Source organism: Aulostomus chinensis, chromosome 9 (assembly GCF_037954235.1).
Source record: "Aulostomus chinensis isolate RoL2024-O1b breed Wild chromosome 9, RoL_Achi_v1.0, whole genome shotgun sequence".
NCBI lineage: Eukaryota > Metazoa > Chordata > Actinopteri > Syngnathiformes > Aulostomidae > Aulostomus > Aulostomus chinensis.
In genome coordinates this window covers 26887467-26904920 of record NC_141328.1, presented here as the reverse complement: position 1 = coordinate 26904920, position 17454 = coordinate 26887467, and the positions used below count along the sequence as shown (strand labels likewise).

The window sequence follows — 17454 nt, the reverse complement described above, 5'->3', positions numbered from 1 at the left end:
AGTTGAAATTAGAATTTGAATGGATTCCTAGCTGTTTCATATTACAATCCACACAGGCATTTAGCGTTGTTTTGGAATGTGACTCTTGTTTTCTCTGCTAAGGCAGGAAGGAGGCTAACAGACACATAAACCAGGGATGTTGGACTCAAACCTGATCCAGTCTAAGGCCCTGTTCAGACCTGGTATTAACAAGCATCCTCGGTGAACCAGTCACGGGTTAACAGCTCAAGTGCAGTTGTGTTTGTGCCCCAGAGGCACTGAGGACACATCAGAATTCAGTCGCTCCTCTCTTTCTGGTGGTCCAGTCAGCACCGCCACATCTTTAAGCACATGTGTGTGTTACAGCTGCACAATTAATCACAATTTCATCAAACAATACGGATTTCTGCAATTTTCAAATTGCAGAAATGTGTAATATTTCTGAAGGGCTAGTTTTGTATAAAAAATATAATTTTAAATTAAATATAGTTGTGTTGCAGAGATATCCTGCCTACCATTAGATACTGCAGACTTAAGAAAACATACTTAACCGATGCAGATCCTCACAAAAAATCACATAATCATTTAATGCCGACACTGAAGGACCGCCTACTGAACCGACGGCCCCTGTGTCTTCTTCCAGTGCTGGAGTGTGTTGCTGGTAGAGCTCAAATATATTTGCTTTGCAACCTCTTTCATTTCATGTTTCTGCTGCTGTGACCTGAATGGAGACAACCACAGATAATGGAATGAACGACGTAGGTCGTGACAACAGACCAAGATGTACAGCTTTCACATGCAAAGCACTAAAATTAGGGACACAACAAAAATTATAGTACACATGATGACTTCTTCTGCTGCACAATGGTAACAGCGGATTAAAACCTATTAAAGTGTTTGTACATCCTTTTAAACTGCCAACTTTAAGCTGTAAATAAAGACAATGAGCTCATCCACCGACGAAGGACCGAACACCATGAGCAGGATGGAATCCAGCTCCAACATCAGACATTTGTGCACACACAGAGGCACTCTTTTAATCAAATTTTAAAAACTCATTGGTATATAAATGAGAAAATACTTGCATCACATCCATCATTGTCCAACAAATGAGGGAAGGCTGATCAAAAATGATAACTGATGCAAAACAGAGCCTTGCTTACTGAGGCAAGTTGTGGTTTGATGCTGAAAGTCACTGACATTAATTTGCAAAAATGCTTACTTAATGAAGATGATTTCCTTAAATAATGCTATGCATTTATTCACTGATTTATTCACTGTGAATAGGTCAGTTGCAAATTGCATGCATGTATTCATAATTTCAAATATCTTCCAACTGAATCCCTTCTTCGGTGTCGAACGTTCAGCCAACTCAGCTGGTTACAAACTATCCCTGCAGTTTATTCACAAAAGTGGTTGAAACAGCAGCAGCAGCACTTGGAAGGTAATATTCTCACAAATTAGTATTTCTGTTTCTAAAAACGTGCAGTTCTGTGAACTGAGAAATATTTCAGGATCGTTGTATATTAAAGCACCATAGGGTACTGCTGGGATATACAATTACCTTCATGTTGCTACTGAAGTGGTTCAAGTGTTTGTGAGTAAAATCTTAATTATGACTCCATCGCCATCCTCCTAAACCAAGCAACTATTGACTGATGTGTTTGTGGCGGGAACGAACTCTCCTAAATTGATTGAAAATTGATTTAATTTTGAAAAGACAATTCATATATGCAGGAGCGGCATGAGAGGGATCGATGTTTGCATCTGCATGCAAATAGGGAAGTGAGAGAGGGAGAACATGCAAGTGACACGCTGACTTCGACGAGAGGAAACATCAGTTTTACAGAGAAGAAAACATGTACATCTGTGCATGCACGTTTGAGCGTAATAGGGACAAGATAACACATGCAGGGCTCTCGGTCTGTGAGGAATCATCTGCTGCATTAAATTGAATAAACACACAAACGTAATTTTAACTCTGTCTCCTTTGTTTTCTCAAGACAGAGACTAAATCTTCAATAATGTATTTTCTCTGCTCAGAGTCAAAGGACCAGTCAGACTCCACCTAGGGAAAAGGAATTAGTTTCCCCTTACGTGATTGTCACAGACAGCAATAGTTCTCGTTGCTCCCTCTATTTTCTCCTCCATCAACAGAGAGTGGTGGGGAGCTAATGGCAATTCTATTCTCCACTCCTTATTAAACCTTTTCTCTAGGGTCTAACTCATGCCCAGTGTTCAGGGAAGCAGGGGCAGCAGAGCAGGGCACGACTCACTGGGGTGTCTTTTCTTAAGTGTCCAGCCTTGTGGAGGAGACCTGGACAAAGAAGGAGCCTGGTGAAAGCTGCCTGTTGTCCACCTAATCCTAGCTATGGCCCCGTCTCCACTGACAACGCCAACCTGAACAATGGCTTCTTTCAAGAGTTCTTTTCTTCACTGACACTCTGACATAGCAACAATAGAAGAAGACACTTAAAAAACCTTGATGTCCATGATCACACATGTGCTTTCTTCAAAAAAAAGAAGAAAAAAAAGGAACGATACAGGAAGAAAACTGCATCTGTAAATGACTGTCGAGAATAAATAGAGTTGACCTCTGAGGTAAAGCTCCAGGAGCAGAAGTGTGGTGCCTCATGAGATGGATCTGCCACAGCTTCAATGATGAATGCAAGAAACACAAGCCCACTACAGCCAGTTGCACCAGACCAAAGAGCGAAACAGGCTCCATCCTCTGATCTGCTGTAAAATGATTTCTCTTCTCTCAGATCGGCCTCGCCTCGATTTCTTGCTTTGCTTTTTCCTTTTCTGCGAGCGCATTTGCTGACCAACAGAAAGGGAAGATGAATGCCTCCATTTCAGATGCCGAGGCCCCCTTCTCTCATCTTCTTCGATCCAGATTTCACATTAAACTTGTAATAGCATGCGACCCAGCAAGGCACGATTCTCATTCAGGTGGCGCATTTTATATGAATGAGATTTGGTAAAATGCCAATATTTATGCACATACATTCACATTCTGCACCATTCTCATCATTGCATCTACTTCAGTAGAGGATGAAGAGCAGCTGTCATTTGATATATCAAATTATACACAGGAATACACAAGAAGGTACCTCTGCAATCCAGACAAACTCACTACAATACACACAACACAGCCACAAAATGTGGGAGCGCACCAGCCCGCTCAGACACTGTCCGTTAGCCCGTAATGAGCTCTCCATGGCTCTGCGCAGCACTTTCCAGCCAGCTGCCTGCACAGTTACAGCTACAGTTGTTGGGAAGGTCATCTGTCAGCGAATGAACTAGGCTGTGGCCGTTTCAGATCCCCAGGAGGTCTGCAAAGAGAGGCGTCTCTGAAGGACACTTTCCCTCCATTCCTGTGCTCTAATTCAATCTTTCTGACAGGGTAGCGGTGTTCCAGTGTCTGCCAGCCCAGTAATCTTTGTGTAATTGAGTTCCCAATCAGCCATCCATCAATAATGCATCTGGTTCCATGAGGCAAGAGACAACCACACTGCTCCAGCCCTCTGGAGGAGACAGGATTCTGCTCAGACCAGCCAGAACGATCTGTTATTTCCTGGAGATCTAAATCTACCCTCACCAGCCTCTCTGGCTTGTGTCACACCAGCTCCCTCAGTAGCATGGTGGTGGGCAGTTGGGAGAGAACAAAAACCGTTGTGAAACACAGAGTGTGTGATCACATCACATATAAATGTTGCAAAGCCTGAGAACACTGTTGCTTTCAGGCGAGTTAATTCATAGCATGAATGTGTTGTGCACTCGCTTGGTAAATGAAAAAGTTTCAAGGATAGAGAAGCACTCTTACACAGCGACTCTGCTTTGTAGAGATCTCGAGTCATCCGTGAAGACACGTGTGCGGCTCCAAAGTCCATGCACATTCACCTCACTTTTCAATGGCCAGTGCATGCCAACCCATCAATTAGTGACTAAGACCATGGTCCTCCAAGGTTAAACAGTACAGCTGTCTGAATGATTTTCAATTACACAGCCAGGAAGCCCCCAACAGCTTCCTGGCTCCCACCTCCTTCTCTGCTCTCACAGGGTCATTTACAATACGAATGCCTCCCATAGATAATTGTATCACCACCTTCCCTCCCCGGCCTTCACCGTTATCTCTATTTTCAATTTTCTGGGAGCACCGTAATATCCGTTTTTAAAGATGTTGTATGCCTCCCCATATGTTATGAATAAACTGCTTTTGATGGAACATTTTAAGGGGAAAAAAAAATCTATTTCTAATCGTGATGTATATGAGTTATTGGACCTCTGATAGATGTTATACTTTGAAGGAAGGTTTAGCCTCTTAAAACCACTGTGAATATATTTTGAATCATTTTGCATATACGAAAGCAAAAAATGATTTGATGATCCTGCGTGGCTCCCCGTGTCTGGGTTAACTCCCTGGATCCCTGCTGTCCTGTCCCTTTACCCTTGGGTCTGCCAGATTAATGGCTCCTTTAAGTCCCCATTACATCACATTACACCATTCAGCCAGTGCATAATGTACACTCCCAGCAAATAAATCATCATGAAAATGTTAATCAGTCTAAATAAGTGACTGTATATAATCTGTCTGAGGGTAAGGACTATGACACAGGTTTACACTGACAGCAAAGAATGACTGTCAGTCACAGAGAGCAACTGAATAGCTCTGAGACACTGGCTTCATCTGTGACGTTCAGGTAAGGAGACCATTCTGTGTGTGTGTGTGTGTGTGTGTGTGTGTGTGTGTGTGTGTGTGTGTGTGTGTGTGTGTGCGCGTGCGACCTGTTTTCACAGGCTGAGAATGTCAGTGTGAGGATGTATTACAGTAGTCAGTGGTCTGAACTGATTCCTGTGGTTGGCTGGTTGGGCCAAAAGTCACTAAATGCCACAAAACTACATTGCTTGCCCAAGCAATTTTAGAAAAACCGATTCTGTGCTGCATAATAGCGTGACAGAGTGAGGTAAAGAAGATTCTGTGAATTGTAAGCATAGAGAAGGAATAGGTGTGGTTTACACCACACAACAACACTGTTCCCAGCTAGAGGTTAATTCAATCCAACGCTTTCCATTTTGAGGCTGCTGTCACGCTCGGGTCTGCAGTGTGACATTGTGAGGGAGAGGTAATTACATTTTGGTCCAGTCCGGCGACTCAGCGTCTATTCAGAGGGTGCTGTCAGTGCCCTCCTCCTATAGACCACAGCCACCAAAGGAATGTCCAGCTCTGGACACACTAGCTGGACAAACAGCTTCACAGACTAAATAACTTCACCTTGAGCTACAACAGCACACACACATGTCCAAAGTTCCCTTTGGTGCCCTTTTTATGTTTTGTGACATATTTCTATCACCTGCATTTTGGGTAATTTCCAATGATTAGAAAAATTGATAAACAACAATTGTGTAATTTGCCAATGTCCCAGTCTTACAGACTTAATTCAGAACTATTGACAGTGAAGTACAAATGCATGCAGGTAGTCAAACAACTGCGGCACTAGATCAGTTTCTCACCAGCAGACTGGAACGCAGCTCCACGCAACTGTGACAAATGGTGCGACAGATCTGTCTTGTGACAGAAAGCGATGTCACGTCACTTAGCAGAATGTAACACAAGAGTGTTTACAATTGATTTCCTGGGGATATCCAGCACTAGAAGTGTATCCAGTGATTATATGTAACACAGAAACCAGCCAAATGTCTGAACGGGTAGGGACTGGCTGGGCGCACGCACGCACGCACACACACGCACGCACACACACACACACGCGCGCGCGCGCACACAAAACCCATGTGAACAGTCCTGCCTGATCACTATGTGTAATTATTTCACAATGAAATGTAAGTCAACTCTTGTAACTGAAGGGCTGTGGACTTTGAAGTGAAACTTAGCCTACAGTTTTGTTTGTTTTTGACAGTTTCCCTGCAGTCAGTATCTCAGCCTCACCGCAAAACTTTGTGATGGATTTACAACTTTGCTGATGCTCTCAGTTCATGTGTGGTCATGTTGTACTTGTCCATTGTGTACTATTGATCCGGCTGTGGTGAAACTTGTGACTAAAGCTTAGTCCTATCCCAGCAGAATAAATCACAGTATTGACCCTGTGGTTATCAATAAAGGTAATGACAAACATCTGGCCCCACCTTTAATGGAATCGACAGAGCCTTCCTGGCGGTAGCCCAGCATTGGCCACACATAGATTGCCTTGATCTTTCCAGTGGGAACCCACTCTTAGTATGCAAATGAGAGGGGAAATGTAATCTCCATCTAAAGCTGAGCAACACTCCTATTGAATAAAGACCTAAAAATCTCCATAAACAGCAAAGGAAAACCCTTAGAATGTCGGCTGACAATAAGCCTGTTTTGACCAACTACGATTTATTCTGTCATGGAGCTCTGACACAGTGTATCTATGTCAATGGTGGAATAAGTGAAAGGAACAAATCAATGGTCACTCCACGAAGGTCCAGAGGTGCTGAGCTGGACTTTTGGAGCGGCCTGCAGAGGCAGCACTCTGTCCTGTGTGTGTCCTGGGTGTGTCAAGCTGGAGCCACACAGGATATTTGACCCCGTGACAAGATTGTCCCATATACTTCAATATCCCACCAACTGAATCTTACTAACCAAAGAGTATGCATGTGCTCAAACGGGAGTGTTTTTCCAAAAAACAGCAGTCGTGCACACACACACTCTCCCCCCCCCCCCCCCCCAAAAAAAAACAACAACAACAAATTTTAAATCAGGTCCTGGTCCAGACATAATTAGAACTTAAAGACAGGAAAAGACAGCACTCTCCAGATCCTTTTACATACAAATCATGGGTGGATCCACAGAGCCTGACTCCTAATCCTTGCCACCTACCCCTGATCCCTGACCCCTAGTCTAGTTTACTGGAAGAATCCTGCAGGGGTTTTTTTTTTCAGTGAGGAGTCTCCACCTCTTCTACTTTCTACATACAACTGCTTTCAAAGCCTCCTTTCCCTTAGACAGCAACAACAACCTCAACGCCAGCTAGCAGCAACCAACGCTTCAAAAAAGAACAATGCTGGCGAAGACTGTGTAGTATGGCTTAAATGTTCGAATGTAAAGGTTACACTGAGACAATTCTTGTGTGTCATGGAGCCACAAAATAGCAATGTACTAGCATTGACAAGAACATATTTCCTGTATATAACGTGTTGTTCCCCCCACTGCAGTGCCCATGGGTTCCGTCTCTGCATCCTGGGAATAGCCCGGCCCATGACAGTTACGATTAGTTTAGAGAACTAAGCCAGAGGACAGCACAGTTCATAATGTTAAGTCTTGGTCTTCAACCAAGATCAAGAAGAGGCAGTACTTCAACAATACTTCAACTACACAACCACAACAACACAACAATAGCAGAGTGGAAAGGGATCCTGGCTGTGACTGACAGGGCTGGTTATGCGTCATTTAATTAGCAAAAAAGATGTGTTTTTTTTCCCAACCCAGACCCTGGAAACACTTAGCAGTTAGCACTCGGACACTCAGGTTTCAGAAAGCACATCTTGTATACTGTAAAATCTGTAGGTCCTTATTTGTGTGAAAGAGCTGTTTTTACTCACAGGAGCCAGGAATCCGAAGATGGGGCTACAGTAGAAATTCATCATATTGAGGGGACAGCAACATTACTGGAAACACAGAGCAGGTGGATACCCTGCAGCCCAGCTAGCATTTCACTGTGGGATGAAAATCAAATGGAACATGCTCAGCAGACTAATAGTGAATGACACAGAATTGCACTCTATTGACAGTATTGAATTCCTAAAGGTACTGCAACAGCAAGCAATTACTGCTCTCTATCACATACAATTTGAAATAACATCATTTTGCTGTAATGGAAATGTTAATGCATAAATGCTGACATTTTCCTGCACAGACCAAAGAACGACTCTGATGTGCCACAATGAGGAGTGACGCTGAATTTATATAAAGGGAAATGAGCAAAGTTAAAGACTGACTAAAAAAAAAAAAAAAATGAAAAAAACAGCAAAGCCATGGTTAAGTGAAGGAAATGATTGAAGAGGGAATGAAGAGTAACATCTGTCCATTTGAGCTTTCTTGGAGTTCACCAATGACACAAGAGCCAGTGAAAATTTATCAGCGCGTCATAAAATTCTGTCACGTGTCTCCAGGTTTCCATCATCCTTTCTTTTGGGGTTCCACCTCATTTAGTGGATGGGCCAGAGTCCAATAAGTGAGTGACTCATAAACTAAGGATGGACACTACATGCAGAAGAAAAAGACATAAACATTTACAAGAACAATTTCATTATGAGAGGCTTTGAGGCTGCATCTGGGATCACCTCAGTTAAACCTGAAGGAACATCTCTGTACGATACAGAACCCCAGACGACAAATTTGAATTTCACAAATTACTGTAAAGTTAATCCAGATTAAAAAAAGAGGTGCTTGAGTTTAGTTGGGTTGTAAAGACGTGGAAATGATCCACAGTTGCAGAATGAGCCTCTAAATATTCACGATAGCAGAGATGATGCCATGTCTTAAAGCGGCCAGGTTTATCATCCTACAATATTTGTAGGGTTATTAGCACCAAACGTGAAAAATCATCTGAGGCTTTTGAAATAAAGTTGGAGAAAAACAGTGAAACTGTATCATGGGAAAAACTAGAGAGGTAGCACTTTACAATAAGAACCCATAGTTAATCGCTAACTAACCAACAGAAATTGTGTTAAGCTCACCACGGCCTCAAACAAACTCTGCTGTTCCAACAGCTCCGTTGATCACCTACAGGATTTCACTGGCACAAGCTGGTCCAAGTGGTTCGGTCCCTCTGTGAGAGAGGCAGGAAACTGCAGCCACTCACCTCTCTTTAGCTGCTGCTGGCTGGCACAAATGAGGTGATTATCATAATGTCAGCATGCAGCCGCCACTGGGTGACATGCAAACTGAGAGCACACGCCACTGCCAGCTAGTTTCAATTGATGCAACAGTCTATGCGGTTATTGATGTGACAGTGTTTTGAAATACATATTGTAATTGATCAGATTGGTTGGACCTTTGCCAACATATATAAAAAAAAAAAAAAAAGTCGCAGTAATGACACTGACTGGTGGATGGTGCCCGCTTTAAAATAGTAACAGTGTCAATAGCGTAGCACCCTGCAGGCGCCGCTGTCTCATGAGGTTCAACAGGCGCTAACTTTAAAATTACGGCGGTAAAAACTTTGAATTTTGTTTTAAGATGTCAAAAAATTTGATACCTTTTAACACTTCCAAATTTCTAGCTTCTACCTTCAAACTGATGATCTGAGCTGAACAGAATCACCTCTGCTGGGTTTTCTGGTAATAATTACTGCACTCAATGTGAATTTTTGTTATGGTTTTGAGTAATTCTTTTCATGTATGGTAAGGTGAGGCCACTGAACCCTCCAGTTCCCGGCCAATCCTGTTACTGCTGGGATTTGTTTTGCTGCCCCTATAAAAGATTAGTCCTCGAGGAAAAAGAATGGACTTGATTAGGTAGACAGCAATTTAATGGGATTGTCAGAGGACCTACAATAAATCAGCTTTTGTGATTAAATGGGATCTCCAGTAAAAGTTGTATGTCTCCAAATCAATAACTATTGAATGTTTCTCTCTTTGTTCCAGGCGAAGGTATAAAAAAAGGAAAGAGAGAGAGAGAGAGAGAAAAACAAAGCCAAAATTTCCGGTGGACTAATGACCCCTCAGCCAGTGGTGAGAAGCAGCTTACATGTTCAGCACAGAGGTGGGGAGCGAGGGCGAGGAGCCACTCAGCCTGGAGACAAAGGGGGAGAGGGAGACGGATGGAGAGATCTGTATTTGGAGTAAAAACAAAACATCAGGGAATAGTTGGGGAATTAAGTAAAAGCAAATGGACCTAAGCAAAGGCGGACGTATGGCCATAATAGGTCTGATGCTGTAAGAGCTCAAGGCATCTTTATAATGGCTGACCACAGACAGCACTGTGCTCCTCCAAGCCTGTCTGCGTCTGCGGGCTCTCAGGGATAAGTTGGGTCAAACACTCGGTGAAAGCGCTGGGCTTCGTCTATTAGTGGGATATAAAATGGTGTGGAGGCACGGAGTCTCCAGCCAGCCCGTGACCCTGTGCACCGATGGAGAGCTGCCCCAGTCAATTAAGCTGCAGAGTTCTGATTCTTCCAAACATATTAACCACCAAACACGAGCAAGTGCCCATAGATCATCACACCAGGTTAAATAGAAAATATTATTGACCAGCGGGTGTTTTTGGTGGCTAAACAGACAAGGGATTTGGATTCTGCAGTAGGTATCACAAGGTTAAAAGATTTATTGATGCACTGAGCCTTATTGTGCTTTATTTGCAAAAACACAAAAAAGAGGTCATTCATCAAAGCATAACAAATGCTCATGTAACATGTTCACATGAATTGATGACTGCCGCCTGTGAAAATGACCACTCTCTTGCCTTGTGTCTTGCTGCTTCAAGTCTGGTGACCAGCTGCGTGTCTGTAGTCCGGCTCTGTATCTTGGGTGCCGGCCTGAGCGCTGGCTCACCCCTCCACTTCACACAACATCAGCTCGGAGGGTTGGAGGAGCGTTCCAGGTCCTACCAGCCTGCTCTACATTCCTGCTGCTTTGATAATAAGGGGGGTCCCCATGTCTGTCCATCATCATCCTTTCCCCTCTCCTCCACCACTAAAACTCCTCTAATCCCCCCACACACTCACTCTGTCTCTCTCCCTCTCTCTCTCACTCTCTCCTCCCCCAGCTCAGAGGAATTCTCCAGCTCTGGACAATGTTTCATTTCTTCACAGGCCACATCCTTGATAGCTTAATGGCTGCGCAAAGAGGGGAACATGCAGTGAGAGACAGGGAGATTTGAAGTCCTCCATATTTAACTCATTTAGGATGAGCTTCAAAACTGTGCGCCTGCCCGACACAATGAAACCATGTGGGTAGCATGCTCTGCTTATTGACTCTCTCCCACGTCCGCACCATTCAGAGGGCTCAGTCAGATGTACCTTCAACAGAACTGCAGTTACAAACACAAGGACAGCACACAAGGAAAGGGCAGCCTTGAATATTGTGCAGCAATGAGTGAAAAACATTTCATACCATTAAGCCATGAGCATGAGCCTGCACTCAATTCCGTCTCCCTATTCTGCTCCGATTCCCACTGAGCCATGGTAGCTCTGCTCTTTGTCTCGCTGTCCATTTCACTACCTTTCACTTGGACATAATCACAAGTATGCACACCATCAATGTGGCCCTCAGTACTTTGAAGTTCTGTTCTAATTCACAACTTTCCATGTGGCAGAAAAATGTCTTGCAATGCTTCGAAAGTGATGAAAATTTCTTATTTAAATACTTAACAAAACAGTAAACGCTGAAAGGAATTAATTAACTGATTTAAGCACGGGTTTTACGCAAGTGTGTGTCTACCAAAGCAATTTTGGTTTTTTTTTGGTTTTAACTAACATCACAATATTTGGTAAAATAACTGATTTATTTTGATTAATTAATCAAAGGAAAAAATAATGCACTTACAAAAATTGTGGACTTTATCTCACCGTCACCCCATGTGCGGATTTAGCTTGTAAAAGAAGAGCTGTGAGTAATCAGCAGACTCAGCAGATGCAACATGAATTGACTGTGTCTCGTCTCCAGAAATCTGGGAGGAAGAAGAGCCCACACATCCTTGCACACGTGCAATGGTTTTGTAGAACGATGGGAGCAGCAGCAGTTGTTGTGGACTGTACAACCGTATCCTGAGATGCTCTGTAGGTCATGCTTGGCTCATATTTGTCACCGTTTGAGTGACTGTTGCCTGTGAGCAGTGAAAACAAGTTCTGAATGATGGAAAATTGAAAAAACATCCACCTCTACTGTTGATTTATACATTTTTACTCACACATGTATCAGAAGCGATCTAAATGGAGGAGTACTTTTGTACTCGTCTTTGCTCACAAAATCTCATGAACCCGCACAAGCGGGCAGGTCTGTCTTCTCTCCCTCTGTGGTTCAGTTCTTATTTCATCCAGAGGAACTATTCTTCCTTGTACTGGCATTTTTACTTCCGCAAATATTCTGTATCATAGCAACCAAAGAGTCTCGGGTGAATAGGCTCTGCGGCTCCAAAGTGCTCTCAAACGCTCCCAGCTGGGTGCTTTCAGAAGAGCGCCTGGTGTTTTCAGCTGGGAGGAAATGCTCTGGTGCACATAGGCCCGTTATAAATATACGCTGGAGAAAGAGAGGGAGTGAGACCATGGGACGTCACCCCTGCAACATCCTCAAATTCAACACACGGCCCAAAGGAGTCTTCAGCATGGTTACACTTCTAAAACTTAACACAGAAGTCACAGTTGGACATGGCAACACATTAAACACTAAATTCACCAAGAATATCTAAAAGCTGAAGTGTGAACTGTATTCAGTAGCCTGTAAATCCCCCGCAGCAGCTGCAACTAACATTAGCAGCAATCTGAGAAATTGAGAAGTTTGGACTTGTCTTTTACAACTGAAGTTAGGTTATTATGAGAAAGTTTAAAAAAAACAACAAGTGCCTTTTGGTATGTAATTGTCTGTCTCCTGCATTTTGCCCAAACTCTTCTCTGGGTTTGTTGGGCTCCCAGTTGTTTGCAAATATCTCTGTTTCTTCACTTGACTTAGCATTGTTTTTGAGAACAGCTAAGACCTGATTCCTCTTAACAGTGTTGTTCAGTGTTTGTGTGGCGTCTTAACCATCTCCCCAAACCAGAAATACTATAACACAGATGCAGACCTAGAGAGGGATAGTGGCAGATCTAGCCATCGTCTGCTTGAGATTCTTGGGCTCTTCTTAGTAAACGGATAAAAGGAAGTGAAGAGCAAACAAAATGACAAATGAAAAATATAAGGAAATTCCCTCGTGGCAAAAGCTGAGAGTGCAGGTTTAGGCTGAATGAGTGGAATACAACAGCTAAAAATTTTGCACCATGTAAACGGGGAGATACATTAAATATGAAAGAAAAAAAAAAAGAACATTAGCAGTTGTGTAAGAGAAGGTTAGAACACAGCTGGATCACCATGGTTGCTGGCTGACCTTCAGGTGCCATTTGAGGGACAAGTCCATGATGTTGCTTTTACAGCCAAACCCCCCTTCCTCCCTGCCTCCACCAGTAATAGCATGGCTCATAGCCATTTTCAGCTATAGGACATTTTATGATAGCCATAGCTATGATTGTACAGCGGGCCAGTGGCAGCGGCGGCGTGGCTGAATAGGCAGGACAAGGCTGACCCTGAACCAGCCCCCACACTATTACTTCCTCCACATAACAGAAGCACAAGAGCTGGCGGACAGGCAGGATTATGACAGGACAGGTGCGAGCGTGGGTTAATCTCAGGTGTTATGAGCAGGTTTTAATATAGATGGTCAGCAAGGATTTGATAGAAGATAATTGCTTCTGGGGTTGTCACAGATGGTGCTGTTGATCTGTTAACTACAGCCGAGCAAGAGCTCCGTCAAGGACATTTTTACTGCTCTGATCTCCTTATCATGCCCTCACGACGTCAGTCGTGCTTGGGAGGAATGATATTGTGTATTTCATCAAATCCTCTGAATTATTTACTTTGCTGAACAATTATAGTTGCATGATGCACCACATGAATTTGATTTTGGGGAATGACGAGAAGTGAGTGAAATGTGAGTCCGGTATGCTTTTTTTTTTTTTTTGTGGATAAAGTTCTAGAATAAGGGTATTTATTCCTAGCACCGCAATAATTTGTAAGAGTGTGCATGTTGTTGTGTGCCTTCAATTATATTCACATCTAGTGGGAGAAAGAGGCCACAGCAGCCACAGTGCTAAAAGAACAGCAACGGTGCAACTAACCATTTATTAAAAAGATGACCAGCAATTAGAAATTAGTAAGATAACGGTAGAAACGGAAAGCAGTGAAAATATGTGAAATTAAAGAATTTCATCTCTCTCTTGTGCAAACATGACTTGTCAGGGTCGTTTTTCTACTGATGTGATTTAAAAAAAAAGTAGACATATAAGTCGACATACATACTGCTCAATGAACACCTGTGAGGAAGAATTGCTTTCAATGATATTTTGGTGTAATTCACTTCATGTTTATTAAAAATTTGGTGATTCACGATAATGCCAAAACACTCCTGTAATGCAATAATTTGGTTAAAAACCAAAGTAAAGCACGACAGGTCATGTATGGCTTAATTACTGCCATAATGTAACTGCAGAGAATGTAAGTCAATATGCTTGTGTGCTGAGAGCAGTGTTGCTGCATTTAATCTGTTTGCTGTTACAGCAATTTACCAGATGATAGCAGATTTACCAGCAGTCACACATGGAAACAAAGACAGAAAGCAAGAGTGACAGGGAGCAGCAGGATGATAGAGGTCTGCACTTGCCTCTCATCAGAGCTATTCCAAGCGGCCAACCTGTCAGAACACGCCCAAGATGAGGTCTCTCAAGACAGAGAAAGAGCTGTCATAACAGGATGCCTGGAGGGCTGTTCGATCACACCGACAGCTCTGAGATGTGTTTGACACGCACACGCACACACACGCACACGCACGCACACACACGCAGTACATGTCTGCATGTAAGTGGTCCTGGTTTTGGCCACTGAGTACAACCATGAGGACGGACAGCCGTCACTCAGGGACCACCGTCTTTCTCGCACAATCTCTATTCCCATCTTCCACTTGGTTTCTTCTTTCTCTGAGAGAGCAGCAGGAAGGAGGGAGCACTGTTCATTCATTCATTCGTCGTCTTCCGCTTATTCCTTTCTATCAAGGGTCACAGGGGGCTGGAGCCTATCCCAGCGGCTACGGGCGAGAGGCGGGGTTCACCCTGGACAGGTCGCCAGTCCATCGCAGGGCCAACATAGAGAGACGAACAACCATTCACACTCACATTCATACCTACGGTCAATTTAGAGTATCAATCAGCCTAGTCTCCAACTGCATGTCTTTGGACTGTGGGAAGAAGCTGGAGTACCCGGAGAGAACCCACGCAGACACGGGGAGAACATGCAAACTCCACACAGAAAGATCCCGTGCTGGAGCCGGGACTCGAACCCAGAACCTTCTTGCTGTGAGGCCACAGTGCTGACCACTGCACCACCGTGCAGTCCCAGCATGAGACATTCACTGCCTAAATCCCCTCCACCTTCTCTTACAGCTAAAAAGGTAAACGCACCAGCAAGGAGACAGGAAACTCTGATAGCCCCACATCTGCGAGTATGGCTGTAATCAAGGTGGGATAAAATGACTGCAAAAATGTCAAGGAAGAAATCATGACACCAATAAAACATAAAACCACATCCCAGCTGCTCTCTCCAAACAATGCAAATGACCTGCGGCAGCTTCACCTTATTCAAACGCACTCCATCTTATTCTTCTTAGTTGGCTTGGTCCTCCAGTTACGGAACACAGATGGGCTGGTGTTGTTACAGTGTGCTGCGCCCTGGGGATGTGTGTGTGTGTGTGTGTGTGTGTGTGTGTGTGTGTGTGTGTGTGTGTGTGTGAGCGCACGCGTGCATGTGTGTGAGAATGAGGCAGCGCTGTACACAGATGCCACATCTCATGTGATGCACATCCCATTAAAGGAGGGTGGACAGCTCCCCCAATCAACACATCACCTTTTCAAACAGCCCTTTGTTCCCTGACCACCAGCAGCTGGCAGCAATTAGCTGGCAGGATGGGACGCAGCAGTCCAGTTTGCCAGTCAGTCCATTATGGTGCCGGGTGAGGCATGGTGGTGGAATCCCAAGTGCCGGGGGTTGTGAATTAAATCCATGATAGATGTTGTGGAATCCATCCTCCCAAACACGGGGCACCTAACTTGGCAACTCACACTTAGACAACTCAACACAAGGCCATGACTGCCAAAGTGGGTTACAGGGAAAATAAGCATTTTTAGCACCCAACACGCTGCTTAACTAACTTGCATCATGTTACAACAATCTTGCTCCACAACCACAGAAGTGTAATGATGTCTGTCATGGGAACAGGTTGGACAAAACATAAATATCACAAACCTTCCTGTTGCAATACAATGGCTACATACCAGCATCAAATCTCTCTACGATACTTTTATAATTATGGGCAAAATATTGTGAAGGTACCATATTCTTACTCTGTAACAGTATTTCTAATTATCCTGGGATTTCCTCGACCACACACAAGAAAAAATCCTTGGAATCTGTGAAACTACATGTTCCTCCGGTCCAGGCTGGATAACAATTGTGTTCTGGTGGTTATTTCTGCTTTGTCAAGTTGACGCTGCCCACCTGATGAGATCGGTCGACTACCGAGTTTCACCTTGAAAAGTCTTGTTGCTGACAGCAATAATAAATTGCAATCTGACCAATCTATTGGTCAGCTTGAACCCCTTAAGTCCTTAAGAAAGAGAGGCTGGGAAAATCAATTTGCAATTTACATCAGGGTGATGAGTGTTGAAAACACTAAGAAACAGACAGCTTCAAGGATCCAAGTATAATTACATCCTAGTCAGGGCAGGGCTGTGGTTCAAACATCATAATGGGTTTGGCAATCAATGGGACTGAGCAGAACTCACAGTACATAAACTCATGTCATTCATGTGTGCTGCTCAACACAGTGCCAGATTATCACACAGGGGAAGTGATTTGTGTCGCATCAATGGGCAGTAAGTGTGTGATGACAACCTCTGAGTGGCTTGGCTTCCTGAAAACATGGCTATCTGGCTCACACACAATGGGGGTGGTTGGAAGAGGACACCATGGAGGTAGAGGAGTATATCGAGCCAGGGTGGTGTCTCGGGTGCCAGAGGCTACCACCATGTTGTTCTGAGGCCCAGAGACTCACAAGATCAAATCAGGTCTGCTCATGAGGGCGCTGGACTGCGTGAGCCTGGCAGGTTGAGGTGCGCAGGAATCATTTCCATCCTCTTTCACAAACACGGCACGTAAACAGGGTCTCCACATACTCATGCAGGGAGCCCAGCCAGAGACAGAGCCAAAAAGTCATAATGAAAAACAGAAGCAGAGGGAGGTGAATGAATAGTCGCGGTTTCGACTATGTTTTGTTTTGCAGTGGAGACAGAAAGAAGAGGCAGAAAAAGGAGCAGACTCAAAGGGTTAAACGTTGGCAAAAAGTAGGGAGGGGACAAAAGGCCCATTGTAAAAGCCAGAAGTGTCCCCGGAAAGGAGGGGACAGAAAAGAAAGCCACCACTGGCTGGTCCCCCCTTCCCATTGTAAGAGAAGGGGAGTGCAGCCACGCATGACAGATGTCCCTGGCCATTGTTTCCACAGCAGCCTCCTCTCTGCCTCCTGCTTCGGCTCTGGAATTCCATGAGACAGCCTCCGCCTGTGAGAGTCGTTCAACACGCATCGTCTCGCCGTCACCATCCTGGCTGTGCACAGTGGGCGTATACACACACTCACAAGGTGGGGATGGGGCTACACTTCTCAAGAGGGGCTCTTAGTGGGGTGTTGGATGATTGCAA

At 44.1% G+C, this 17454-nt stretch overlaps 1 protein-coding gene across 1 annotated transcript in view; it reads right to left on the bottom strand.

Moving 5' to 3' along the window:
* fignl2 (fidgetin like 2) overlaps positions 1 to 17454 on the bottom strand; it is a 46046-nt gene that overhangs the window by 21680 nt on the left and 6912 nt on the right. Inside the window, exon 2 of the mRNA XM_086214705.1 lies at positions 7564 to 7677. The gene's annotated coding sequence lies outside the window, so the exon portion shown is untranslated. The remainder of the gene's footprint in view (positions 1 to 7563; positions 7678 to 17454) is intronic.